The 11,190-nt window shown below is 51.4% G+C and overlaps 1 long non-coding RNA gene across 1 annotated transcript; it reads left to right on the top strand.

Moving 5' to 3' along the window:
• The first annotated feature begins 1,914 nt into the window (after nucleotides 1-1,914).
• LOC107509006 lies at nucleotides 1,915-6,240 on the top strand. The gene is made up of 4 exons (XR_001596426.2): nucleotides 1,915-2,042; nucleotides 2,407-2,505; nucleotides 3,839-3,917; nucleotides 5,989-6,240. It is a non-coding gene; the product is annotated as an uncharacterized LOC107509006 (long non-coding RNA).
• Nucleotides 6,241-11,190: the final 4,950 nt, after the last annotated feature.

Below are 11,190 nucleotides of genomic sequence, written 5' to 3'. Positions count from 1 at the left end.
GCCCCCGTTGACTGAGCCTGGGAGATGAGTCTCCTGTGAGACAGAACAGAGCAGGGAAAGGGCAGGCAGCGGATCCAAGAGCAGCTGGGTGCAAGGCTTGGATGGCTGCAATGTCACCCACCACCCCTGGGGCCCAGGCGAGGGGGGCTGGCAGCAGGCCGGCCGTGGACACCGCGGTCACCTGGGAGGGGCGGAGCACGCGGTATTTGCCACGGAGGCCCCTCCTGTGGCGACGGCTCCTCGGCCCTCTGTGATCACCTGCACAGAGCAGATACGACGACCCTGTGTGCTGCTGCTTCGTTTCTTCCTTTCAGAAGCCACCTGCCTCCCCTAAGAAGATTTTCCAGGCAAAGGCAGATCTGCCCGAGTGGCTTCAGCCAAAGAGACTTGAGGGAGGGAGAGAAGCCGACGTCACACGGTATGTGGTTGGAAGCACGTGTCGGACAAACCTCGCCTCCAGCGTCTCATCTCGGCAGGCGGTCAGGACGCCTGGGCCACCCCCACCTTCTTCCTCTACACTCACCGTCCACCACCCCATCTCTATCCACCCAGTGCCCAGCGGGAAAGAGATGATTTAACCGAAGCAAGTTTGATAAGGTCCTATTTGTGCGTGGACGGGATGCAGGGAACACACCAAACATACTCACGTGGCGCATGAGGGATGAGCAGGAGCTGGAAGCTGCTACCCCACTCCCCACAGGCCCTCGGGGCCAGTCAGGGGTAGGGAGCCCTGTTGCTGGAGGCCCTGGAAAGCTAGCGTTTGGAGGCGGGTCACCCCGTCAGAGGCTACAATCACAGGGAAATGCAGCCGCTGCCCCAGCCGCTGCGAGGTGGGGCGGGAGCGAGGGGTCAGCGCCCGGGCCGCTCTCTACTGCCGCCCTCTGAGCTCCTCTGCCTCCCGGCGCCGGCTAAACCAGAGACCGGGCGGCAAGGGCGCCAAGCGCAGCAGCCCGCGCAGGGCGGCCTTTGAGGTCAGCGCAGGGCGGGGAGGGTGGGTGGTGAAGGGAGTTGGGGGAAAGCACAGAGAATAATCAGCGCAGTCCACCCTCTTGGTCACTTGGCATCCATTCTCATCCTTTTGTTGGTGCAGAAACTTGTGTCTCCAATGTAGGAGAGGCCCCAAGCCCCAGAACCCCTGCCTCGTCCCAGGGTGGTGTGGATTCAGTCTGACTCTGGTTGGAACCTGGACTGTTGGCCACCGCGCTTTTCATAGGGTGGTGGGGAAGCAGAAGGGGCCAGCGACAGCCCGAAGCTCTTCTTCTTCTTCCGCCCATTTCGTGTTCCCCTCCCCCTGCCAGCACGTCGACCGTCAGCTACCCAGCAGACGAGCCGAACCTCCATGTCCACAGGATCCACCACCTTAGTGGTCCCATCGTTACCGGGTTGCCACGGCTTCCTGCCGACCCTCATGACCGGACGTGGGAGCCCTGAGAGATGCCACAGGGAGGCCTCTGATTGCAGTCTTAGTCCCTTTGTCCCCATTGTGTGGCAGCAGCCAGTCCCCCTTGGTGTTCGGGATTAACTCCTTCTCCAGCTGCTGAACATACGCTCCCCCAGCAGAATGCTGTCCGCAGCTCTCTGGCTATAGGGTATATATCCTGGTGGGCTTCCTGGAGGTAGGGTTGTGGGGATTGGTGACCCTTCCCCTTGAGGTAGATAGGACTAGAAAGGAGATATGCCACTGTCCTCCTGGATGGCTTATTTCAAGTAACTGCCAGCATCTCACCACTTAGTGCTCTACCACTTACAAAACATTCTCATCTCCATCATCTCTTTTAATTCGGGATGCGACAGGCTTTGGCAGGCTCGTTCTGGTCTCCCATGACAGCCCACTTCTGCTGATTCACGCAGGAAAAATAATCTAGACGGGTGAAAAACAAACCTTGAATGTGTCTCCACAGACTTTGACGCTTCTCATAGGACATAGAAGGGGTCCGGGGCTCATCGTGTGTTTCCAGTCCTCCTTCCTGCTGAAGGGTGTGACTTTGGAGGGGACAGGAGGCTGTGGGATGTGAGCAGCTGGCTGTGGAGAGGGCTTCGAAGTATGTGACGGGGGACTTCATACACTAGAGCGATGGGGTGCGCAGGGATGGATGGATAACCTAGGAAGTGTGGGGTTTTGGCCTGGATACTTGCCAAACTCATCTTGAAGGCTTTCAAGGGGCATTTGAGACTGTGGAGGAAAATGCCCAGAAAAAAAATAGAAAGCTCAATGTGATCAAGGCCCGTGGAGCAACGTAGAAGCATTTGATTCCTTTTCAAGTGAAAAGAAGAGGGAAAGGGGTTGGGAAGATGACTGTGGACTCTAGACTCAACTGGATGGGGTGTGGGCCGCAGGCAATTTGAACTTGAATGTTAAGGCAAGAAGGCAAATATGTGTGTAAATTAATTTTTCCCATCTCATAGGTTTATGTCAAACTGCGGCTGCCGTCACTGTTGCTGAGAGGACACAGCCCAGCGGCCGTGCCGTACGTCCTGTTCCGAAGGGGCAGCATCGCACAGCGGGTAAGTCTGAGGCTCAGGAATTCAAATCCTGGCTCTCCTCGTGTGACCTTGGACCCGTTCTCTCACTTTTGCTGGTGGTAGTTTTCTGATCTATGATATGAGAATAATAATCAAGTCTATCTCATGAGATCGTGAAGAGAATTCAGTGAAATGATGTAAGCAAAGAATGCCGTTCGACACACAGTTAAGGTCCTGTTATTATCGTTGGAGCCTTGGTGATGTAAGCTGACTTGTCCAGGCGGTCACTCCAGGCCCCTGTCCTGGCCTGACCTAGCATCCCAGGGGTACAAGGAAGTCCAAAGGTCCCCAAAGGCACACTGAGCTCCACATGGGTAGAGAAGGAGCTGCCCAGGTGGGAGACTGCAGGCTGCTAAGAGTGAAGTCAGAGAACCAGCAGCAAGTGGTGCCTTGAAGGCCTGGGATGGACAGATCTGATGAGTGACGATTGACCACCGGTGTCACCAGCCAGAGAGAGACGTGTGCTGCCAGGGAAGACTGGAAGAGCCCCTCTGAACCCGGACGCTGTGGTGTGATGGGAGCTGGGAAACCTGGAGGCCGGCCCTGGCCTGCCGTGGGATCTTGGAGGAGGCCGTTGACCTCTCTGTCTTGGCCTTTCTTAGCTGTTATGATTAAGCAATTCATTCTCTTGAATTTCTTTTAGCTTTCCATGATCCTGTGATGAAACGATTGACTTCTAATTGGAAATTGAGTCTCAATCCAATAGGCATTTATCGAGCACCCAGAAAACTCAAGGCCCTGCCTGTGTTCCAGGCACTTTCGGAGCACCTCGGGCCTCCGTTTCTGCACGTGTTCTGACCGCCCTGTGGAGGTACCAGGTGCTTTCAATTCGATGATCTCATGGACCGCAAGCACGCCTCGCTGCATTCCGTGCTTTAGTCCGTGCTTTACACGTCACAGGTGTTGCAGTTTTTACAAATGGAAGATAAGACCTTCCCTCAGCAAAGAGATTATGACTCGCTTTATTGCCGAGCTCACTTTATTACAGCGGTCTGGAACTGACCCACAGTGTCTCTGAGTTCTGCCTGGGTACACCACCCTGCGGAGAGGCTGCAGATGAGGAACAGGCCTTGGAGAAGCCTCGTACCTGACGGAGGGTCCCGTGTCCGGGAGTCGTGGAGCCGGGAGCCGAGCAGTTCGCTTTCCTCCGTGCGTGCTGCCCCTCCACGCCGGGCGGCCTGCTTCTCCTTCAGCAGGGCCCTGCGTCTCCACCGTAGAGCACACCTGGCGATTACAGCCAGTCAGCCCGTCTCTCCTGCTCGGTGCACGATTCTTAAAAACAGGATGAATCTGAACGACCTTTTTCCGTTCCTAGAGTCCAGCAAGACATCTGTCTACTCAGGGGCCGAGGAGATGTTGGACCAAGGACGGGCCCTGGGCATCCTTCCATGGAGGTATGTACAACACACACGGGTTCTCTTTCCGATAGCTGAATTTTTTTCTTAGTGAATATATTTTGTTAGTTTAGAAATTAAGATAATTTTCATTATGTAACGTTTCAAGCATAACAGATAGAAAGATTTTGATAATGAACATCTGAGTATCTGTGACCTAACTTTATCGAATCTTAACATTCGCCATATTGCTTCAAAGAACACACGCGTACATATAAATGCAATGCAGATCAGCCGAGAAAACCCGTGCATGCCTTCAGTTTTTATTCCTCTCCCTCTTTATAAATTAGACTGTTAATGTGACTTTGGGTTTGCTAAATCCATGCATATTCTTATATACTATTGCTATGTTATCCGTAAACAATATATAATATTTTTATATTTTAAAACTTTATATAATTATTTACATAATGTATGTATTATTAATCCTTAACTTTTTCCTTTTGCTCAAATTTACTGTTCGAGATTTATTCACGTGGATATCATATAGCTCTAGTTCATTTATTTTAAGTGCTTTATAGTATTTCACATCATTTTTCTAGTGTTTTTTTTTAAAATAATAACAAAAGTAATACTTGCTGAATTAAGTTTAGATACATAAATGCATATAAAGTTAACCTCCCGCCTCCCATCCCACCTCCCAAGGTAACTCATGATGATTGGTGGGGATCCTTCTGGAAAGTTCTCTTGGCTCAGACAAGCATGTATACGGCATATCTTCCTTCTTTTCCTTCCCTCCCTTCTTTCCTTCCTGTCTTCGTCCTCTTTCTCTAAGTGTTAACAAATTGGGAGTCTCCTAAACCCGTTATTCTGAGATGTGTTTTACTCCACTTAATTTGTGCGCATTTATTGAACGAATGACTCGCTTGCCCTTCACCCTGTGTTCTGTGAAGGGATGGGTTAGGTCAGGGGCTATGCCTCTCACCAGACAGATGGTCTCTCTGCCCTTAAGCTGGTGAGAGAGGGTCCCCAAGAGAAGCAGGCGGGAAGGAGGCGGACATGCGCAATGGGGCCACGCGGGAGCTCTGGGCTTGGGAGCAGGAGGGCCTTTAACCATCACCTAGAGCAGCCGCTCTTCACAGCCGTGGGTGTATTCAAGTGGGACCGAGGCTACGAGAAGGTTCCTTTGTTTCAAAATAGTAACTCATAGAAGCTTTAGAATTTTTTGTTGAAAGTTATCCCTGGAGCAATCTCATTTTTCTGGGTAACCCTGGTCTGGTTCGTCCATGGGCAGAATTATATATCACATACACCTGAAAACGTGATCTCAACCCGCTTCCTGTATCACCTGGGTATTAGGTGGGATGCAGGTTTTGCTAAGACCTGAAGCTGGAGCTGGCATAAATTTTTAGAACTCTTGAGAGCCTGTTGTTAAATATAGCCATTATGAAAAATTAAATTATATGAACTTGAAAGGGAATAGACTATGAAAAACAAGGGTAATGAACACTAAGAACTTGCCACTTCCTCTACTTTTACTTTTTTTGTACGTTTTACTGTTTTCTGTCCTCTCACTGTGATTCGTATCTGCCGTGTGCGCCCCGTGGCGGTGCGATACGGCAGCTCCGCAGTTCTGAGCCCCAAACCAGCCTCATCTACCTTGCTGCTCTGGCATCTCAATATCTATCTTTCATCCTGGGTCCGAGGAGGCTCAGCTAAGCTCTAATCTTCTTCCTCTTCCACAGCCAGAGAAAGGGGCGAAAGAGGAGAGGGAGGGTCACACCTTCCCTTTTCAATGAATGGTCTTGAATGTGCACATGTCACTTCTGCTGACACCCATCGGCCATATCTAGCTGCAAAGGAGCCTGGAAAATGGCCTGTATCTGGGTTGCCATGTGCTCGGCTAACACCACGTCATGCCGGATGGAGAGAATGGATACCAGGGAGACAGCTGCCACTTTCTGTTATAACATTTCAAGGGTTCTTCTTAGCGAGATCTAGGCCACCAAATACCCATCCCACCCTGAACCCACCTCTTCTGAAGGCCCGTTACCGGGCTCCAGGGAAGACTCTTGCCACTGTCCACAGCTGGTATAGACACGGCACGTTACAGCAAATCTCACGTCTTCAGCCTCCAGGCAGCAAGAGGAGACTCAGAGGCACCTGAGTCAAAACCAGCTGTTCTAGAGAGAGACTACCCCAAACGAATGTGAGCAAGGAGCCCCGTGTTCAGCGCTGGCCTGGGCTCTACGTGAGGAGGGGATGATTATACCAGCAGAAATTAGGCAGCCCTGGCCCCAAGTCCAGACCTTCTCGTCCAGATGAAACACTCGTACCTGGAAGATCACGGCTAATACGAGCGCTAACTGGTGAGGACAAGGCCGTTCCTCCGTAATTTTAAATTCTGGGCAGAGAACCAGTCTCCATGAGCAACCAACTCATTGTTGGACCAAGTTCTTGTTTTTAGCTTTTATAGTAATAATCAAAGTTAGGTTGACATTAGTTAAAGATCTACCTAATTGTTCTGCTGCCTGATAATTAGGCAGAAGTGGTAAGCAATTCATGTAAATGACTGTAATTAGCATTGTTTTTACATAGTCAGACAAAGTTTTTAATTTTCCCTGTTACTCCGGATAGTTTATTGGTTGTCACTCTTGGCTCCAGCCATAACTAACACGTAACAGTGGTAGGCTGCCGTGGCTCTCTCCAGCCTCTGGCCTGTGCCTCCCCTGAACTTCCCCACCAAGCCCCCTTTGACCCAGGAAGCCGAATGGCACAGCGGTCAGGAGCTTGGGCTCTGGAGTCACAACACCTTCACGACTCCATGACTTAAGCTGGATGACCTTCGTGATTTGCTTAATCTTTTACTTCCTCAGAACTGCCAAGACATACATCCTCAGAGTGTGCCTGGGACACAGTTAACACACGTCCGCCACTGAAAGCTCACTTATTCATTCGTTTATCTATTCAAGAATTGTAGCATCTGCTATGAGCCATGTGCTGTTCTTTCTAGGTGCCGAGAATTAGTAGTGAACCAAATGAAATCCCGCCGCAGTGATTTACATTTTAGAGGAAGGAGACAGACAATGAACAAACACTGGGGTCTGTCAGGCGGTGATAAGTCTGGCGAAGAAAAGTAGGGGCAGTAAGGTGCAAGGGTGAGGGAGGTCGCTGCCTTGGCGGAGGAAGTGTATCGGTCAGGATAAACTCGGTGAGACTACACATCTCAGGGGCTTACCTTCGCTCGTGTGACATCCACTGGGGGACAGCGGGGGATCTTGCTCCACGTCTCCATCACTTTGGGACCCAGGCTGACTGTGTCTTCGTCCTCTGGACTGTCACTGGCCGTTAGAGCAGGTGGAAGGGGGAATGTGACGACTTAGGTGTGGGAGTGACATTGGCTAAAGCAAGTCGCATGCCGTGCCTGCTGCCTTCAGGGGTGGGGACAGGGGATGTGGGTTCCTGCCTTCTGCCCAGAAGGAGAGGAGCCAGAAATACCGATGTGCTGGGTGACCTCCCTTTGCCCCGCTCTGTTCTCTTGCGCCTCAAGTCCGTGGACTGCATCCCCAGGGCTCCCTTGCCCTCTGGCTCCCCGTGGGATTTGGCCAGAGGCTGCACCGGCAGGAGACTGAGGGTGGGGAAGGGCGGGCATTGGTTCTTCCTCCTCTGCCCCCACCATCCTGCCTTGGCTGCTCTCCAATAGCTACGGCTCCACCGAGCACTAGCTCACCCATGTTCCAGCCCTCAGACACACTGACTCGCCTCACTCACAGTGTCAGCCTCCCAGTGCGGCCAGTCCTGGGGGGACTCCAAACCTCCGCTTGGCTGTCCCTGTGAATCGTGCCTTCATGAAAAAATCTCTTCAAAGATCGCAGCTGAGTGTTCCATCTGTGTGTCTAGCTAGGACCCCCTGACACGGTAGGTTGAAATCTCCATGCCGCAGAGCCCCCTCTGAGGAGATGACATTTGAAGTGGGGGAGAAAGGCGGCGGGCATCAGGGCGAAGAGGTGGAGCAGACGGGGAGGATCTGGGGCAGGAGGGGAGAGTGGCGCCGGCTCATTCGAGGAGCAGGACCCAGGCGGTGTGGCTGGAGCCAGCAAAGGCTGTGGGCCATGGGCGCGGGGGACATGGTGGGAGTCGTTGAGACCAGAGGGCTGGAGGCCCAGATGACGCGGGATTCTTCTAGGTGATGGGAGGGACTTGGAGTTTACTCTGAGTGACACAGGAAACCACTGGGAGGTTTTGAGCAGGTGAGTGTGTGCTCTGACGTACAGTTTTAAAGGATTCCTCTGATTTTAGGGACTAATGCAGAGGGAGGTATGGTGGCTTGGACCAAGGTGAGAGCAGAGGAGGTGGTGAGAAGAAACCTAGTGAGGGTTACCTGTGGAAGGCAGAGATCTCGCGAGATTTGCTGACCAATTGGATGCTGGTGTGAGAGAAAAAGAGAACTCGAGACTGACTCTGCGGTTTGCACAGAGAAGAAAAGAGTGAAGGGCTACATTTTTGGGGGGAGGTTGGGGTAGAAGTCAGGTGTTCAGTTTTGTTCATATTTAGTTAAAGATACCTGCTAGATATCGAAGGGGAGCCGCTGAGTTAGAGGTTAGAGGGGAGAGGTCAAATTAGAAACACAGATTCGGTGGCTTGTAGAAGCAGGTAGAACTTAAAGCCAAGACATGGACGAGCTCTCCGGGGGAGTGGGAGCCACGGAGGAGGAGTCTGAAGGTCAAGTGCCGGGCACTCCAGCATCTAAACGTTTGGAATGTAGGAAGGCTCCAGCAAGGGAGATCAGGAAGGAGAAGCTTCAAGGGAGGAAAATTAAATGGAGGAAGCGTTTCAAAGAGGATGGAGTATAACTGCGTCAAATGCTGCTGAGACCGAGTTAGATGAAGATACCCTGTTGGTCCTTAGCCTCTCCTCCAAGAAGTCTGTTCCACCCCCACGGGATGGACTTGTTGGTTTTCTGATGGGCTCCCACACACCTTTGCATCTTCCCTGTATTTTAATTATCTTTTTTTTTTTAAACGTCCATCTGCTCCACTGCACGCCGAATTCCTTGAGGGCAGGGATGGTGTCTTTCTCATTAATGACATGGAGCTCAATGCCATGCACTTAGTAGTGTTAATATTAGTCCACACCTATTCCCGCCCTGACCCCAACATACCTGCACTGTCCGAGGCTCTAAATGTTATTCCCAAGAGCTGAAGTTCCCTATATTTTTCACCTTCCAGGGGCCTCGAAGCATCCCATTACAGTAGCTGAGGTCCCCACCAATGCTCCCCTCCTTATGACGCTGAGAGTTTTGGGGACTAATTTCACTAGTCAAGGAACCTAGGTACCCCAGGATGGGGCTGCAGGTTTATAAATTGTCTGCGCTGGTGGTGACTCATTGAAATCCGAGGGAGACACAGAGGTGGGGAGGAGGTCCGAGGAGGAGGGGGAGAGCGAGGGAGGCTGGATTGGAGGGAGGGAGGGAGCAAGGGAGGGAGGAGGGGAGAGACCCAGGACAGGGGTTGTGGTCTTGGAGAAATGAAATTTTTATCCTCTGGCATCTCTGAAATGGTTTGGCTTACCTTTACAAAAAGGAAACTGGAGCTGAGAAGTGAACGGCTTACCGCAGATTTTAGAATTGGTTGCGTGGCAGAGCCGGCCTAGACCATAGGCCTTGTGTCTCTTAGTTCATTGCTTTTCTGTGGCATAATGGTGACTTTGGAGACAGGAATAGTTGTCTCCATCCCCAGGCAAATATCTTCTGCTTATTCAATGATACCTGGAACTGCTTTAAAAGACGACCTTTTGTTCCAAAAATGAGAGCAGAAAAGCTAACATTGCAGATGATAGAGAGATGTGCTGGGAATACTTCTCTACTAAGGGGTAAATGGCGGTAGCGCCTTACGGGACAGGCTGGAGAGGGGACGATGTCCCAGTGTCTGGCTGGGAAGAGGGCAGGCAAGGCTAAAGGTGTGGGGTTCACATTGAAACTGGGTGGGTAAGAGAGAGGGAGGCAAATCTAGCTGTCCTTCTTTCGAGCTCCGGTAGAGCCATCTCATGATGGAGCAACTCAACCAATCACACTTGAGAAGGCAGAGAAAAGGAGAGAGGCCCAGTTCTCATCTGATTAGTGAGAGAGCGGGCTACACATCTCAACTCTGCTCCTGTTAGGAGACAAATGGTCTGCCGAGGAGGGCTCAGGTTAGTGGGGTTCAAGTGTGACTGAGGAGGATTAGAGTGAGGACGTTCTCCATCTAGAGACTGCCTCAGTATTCTTTCACACAGCATCTGCCCTGCCCTCTTGGCCACGGAAGGAGGGGTGCACCCCAAGCCTTGTTGAGCTCTGAGAAGCTGGATGATCCTGGGGTTCGGCAGTGGGCTTGTCCTCGGGCCTGTGAGCCACGTGTTCCTGGGATTGCTCGATTCTGGGGTGTTGCCAGACCCTGTCTCACCTAGCTCTTTCTAACAGTGCTAATTTTCAAACCCAATCATTTCTATAAAGGCCTGGCAGCCTCACCTCCCTTCTCGGTGAAGGTTTAATAGCATGGTGCTGAAACAGGTCTCGTTGCTAAGCCTTTATTATTTCCACAACATATACTACAGGACTCCTACTAATATACCATGAAGCATTCTCCTAATTAAAACAAAACGACGCATGTTAAATTAAATGTGCAGAGTGCATTGAGTTAGCTCAGGCTCTGACTTGCAGTTATGTGTTTGTTTACTTGCTAATAGGCCAAGTTCAATAATGTCCGGCAGCTTTTCCTTCTCATTAATACAAATTATTGATGCTTCTGCTAGGGAGGCCTGGCCCAGGGGGCAGGAGAGCTGATGGGGGGGCCCGCTGTGCCCTCGTGTAAAGCTGTTGAGCCTCCCTGTAGCAAAGGGAGCACGGTCTGCACCACCCGTCACGTCTCCTGTGTCTGCATGTGTGTATGGTACATATAGCACGTGTGCACGCACAGTAGCATGCACATACATATGTACGTGTATATATCTAAAGAGATTTAGTGCAAGGCATTGGCTTACACAACGGTGAGGGCTGGCTGGGCAAGACTGAAACCTGCAGGGTGGGCTACCAGGAAGGCAGGCGGGACGCTCCGAGCCGAAGCTGCCATCCACAGGCGGAACGTCTTCTTCCTCAGGAAACCTCAGCTCTGCTCTTAAGGCCTCTTGACTAGTTGGTTCAGGCCCACCCAAATCGTTGAGGATAATGTTCTTAACTGAAAGTCAACCGGTTGTAGATGTTACACACCTACAAAATACCTTCACAGCAGCACCTGGGTTGCTGTTTGCTTGAATCGCTGGGTGCCACAGCCTAGTTAAGTTGGCACATAGAGCTGAC

The sequence above is a fragment of the Rousettus aegyptiacus genome, unplaced genomic scaffold (assembly GCF_014176215.1).
Source record: "Rousettus aegyptiacus isolate mRouAeg1 unplaced genomic scaffold, mRouAeg1.p scaffold_m13_p_17, whole genome shotgun sequence".
Taxonomy (NCBI): domain Eukaryota; kingdom Metazoa; phylum Chordata; class Mammalia; order Chiroptera; family Pteropodidae; genus Rousettus; species Rousettus aegyptiacus.
This window is presented reverse-complemented; position numbering and strand designations above follow the sequence as displayed.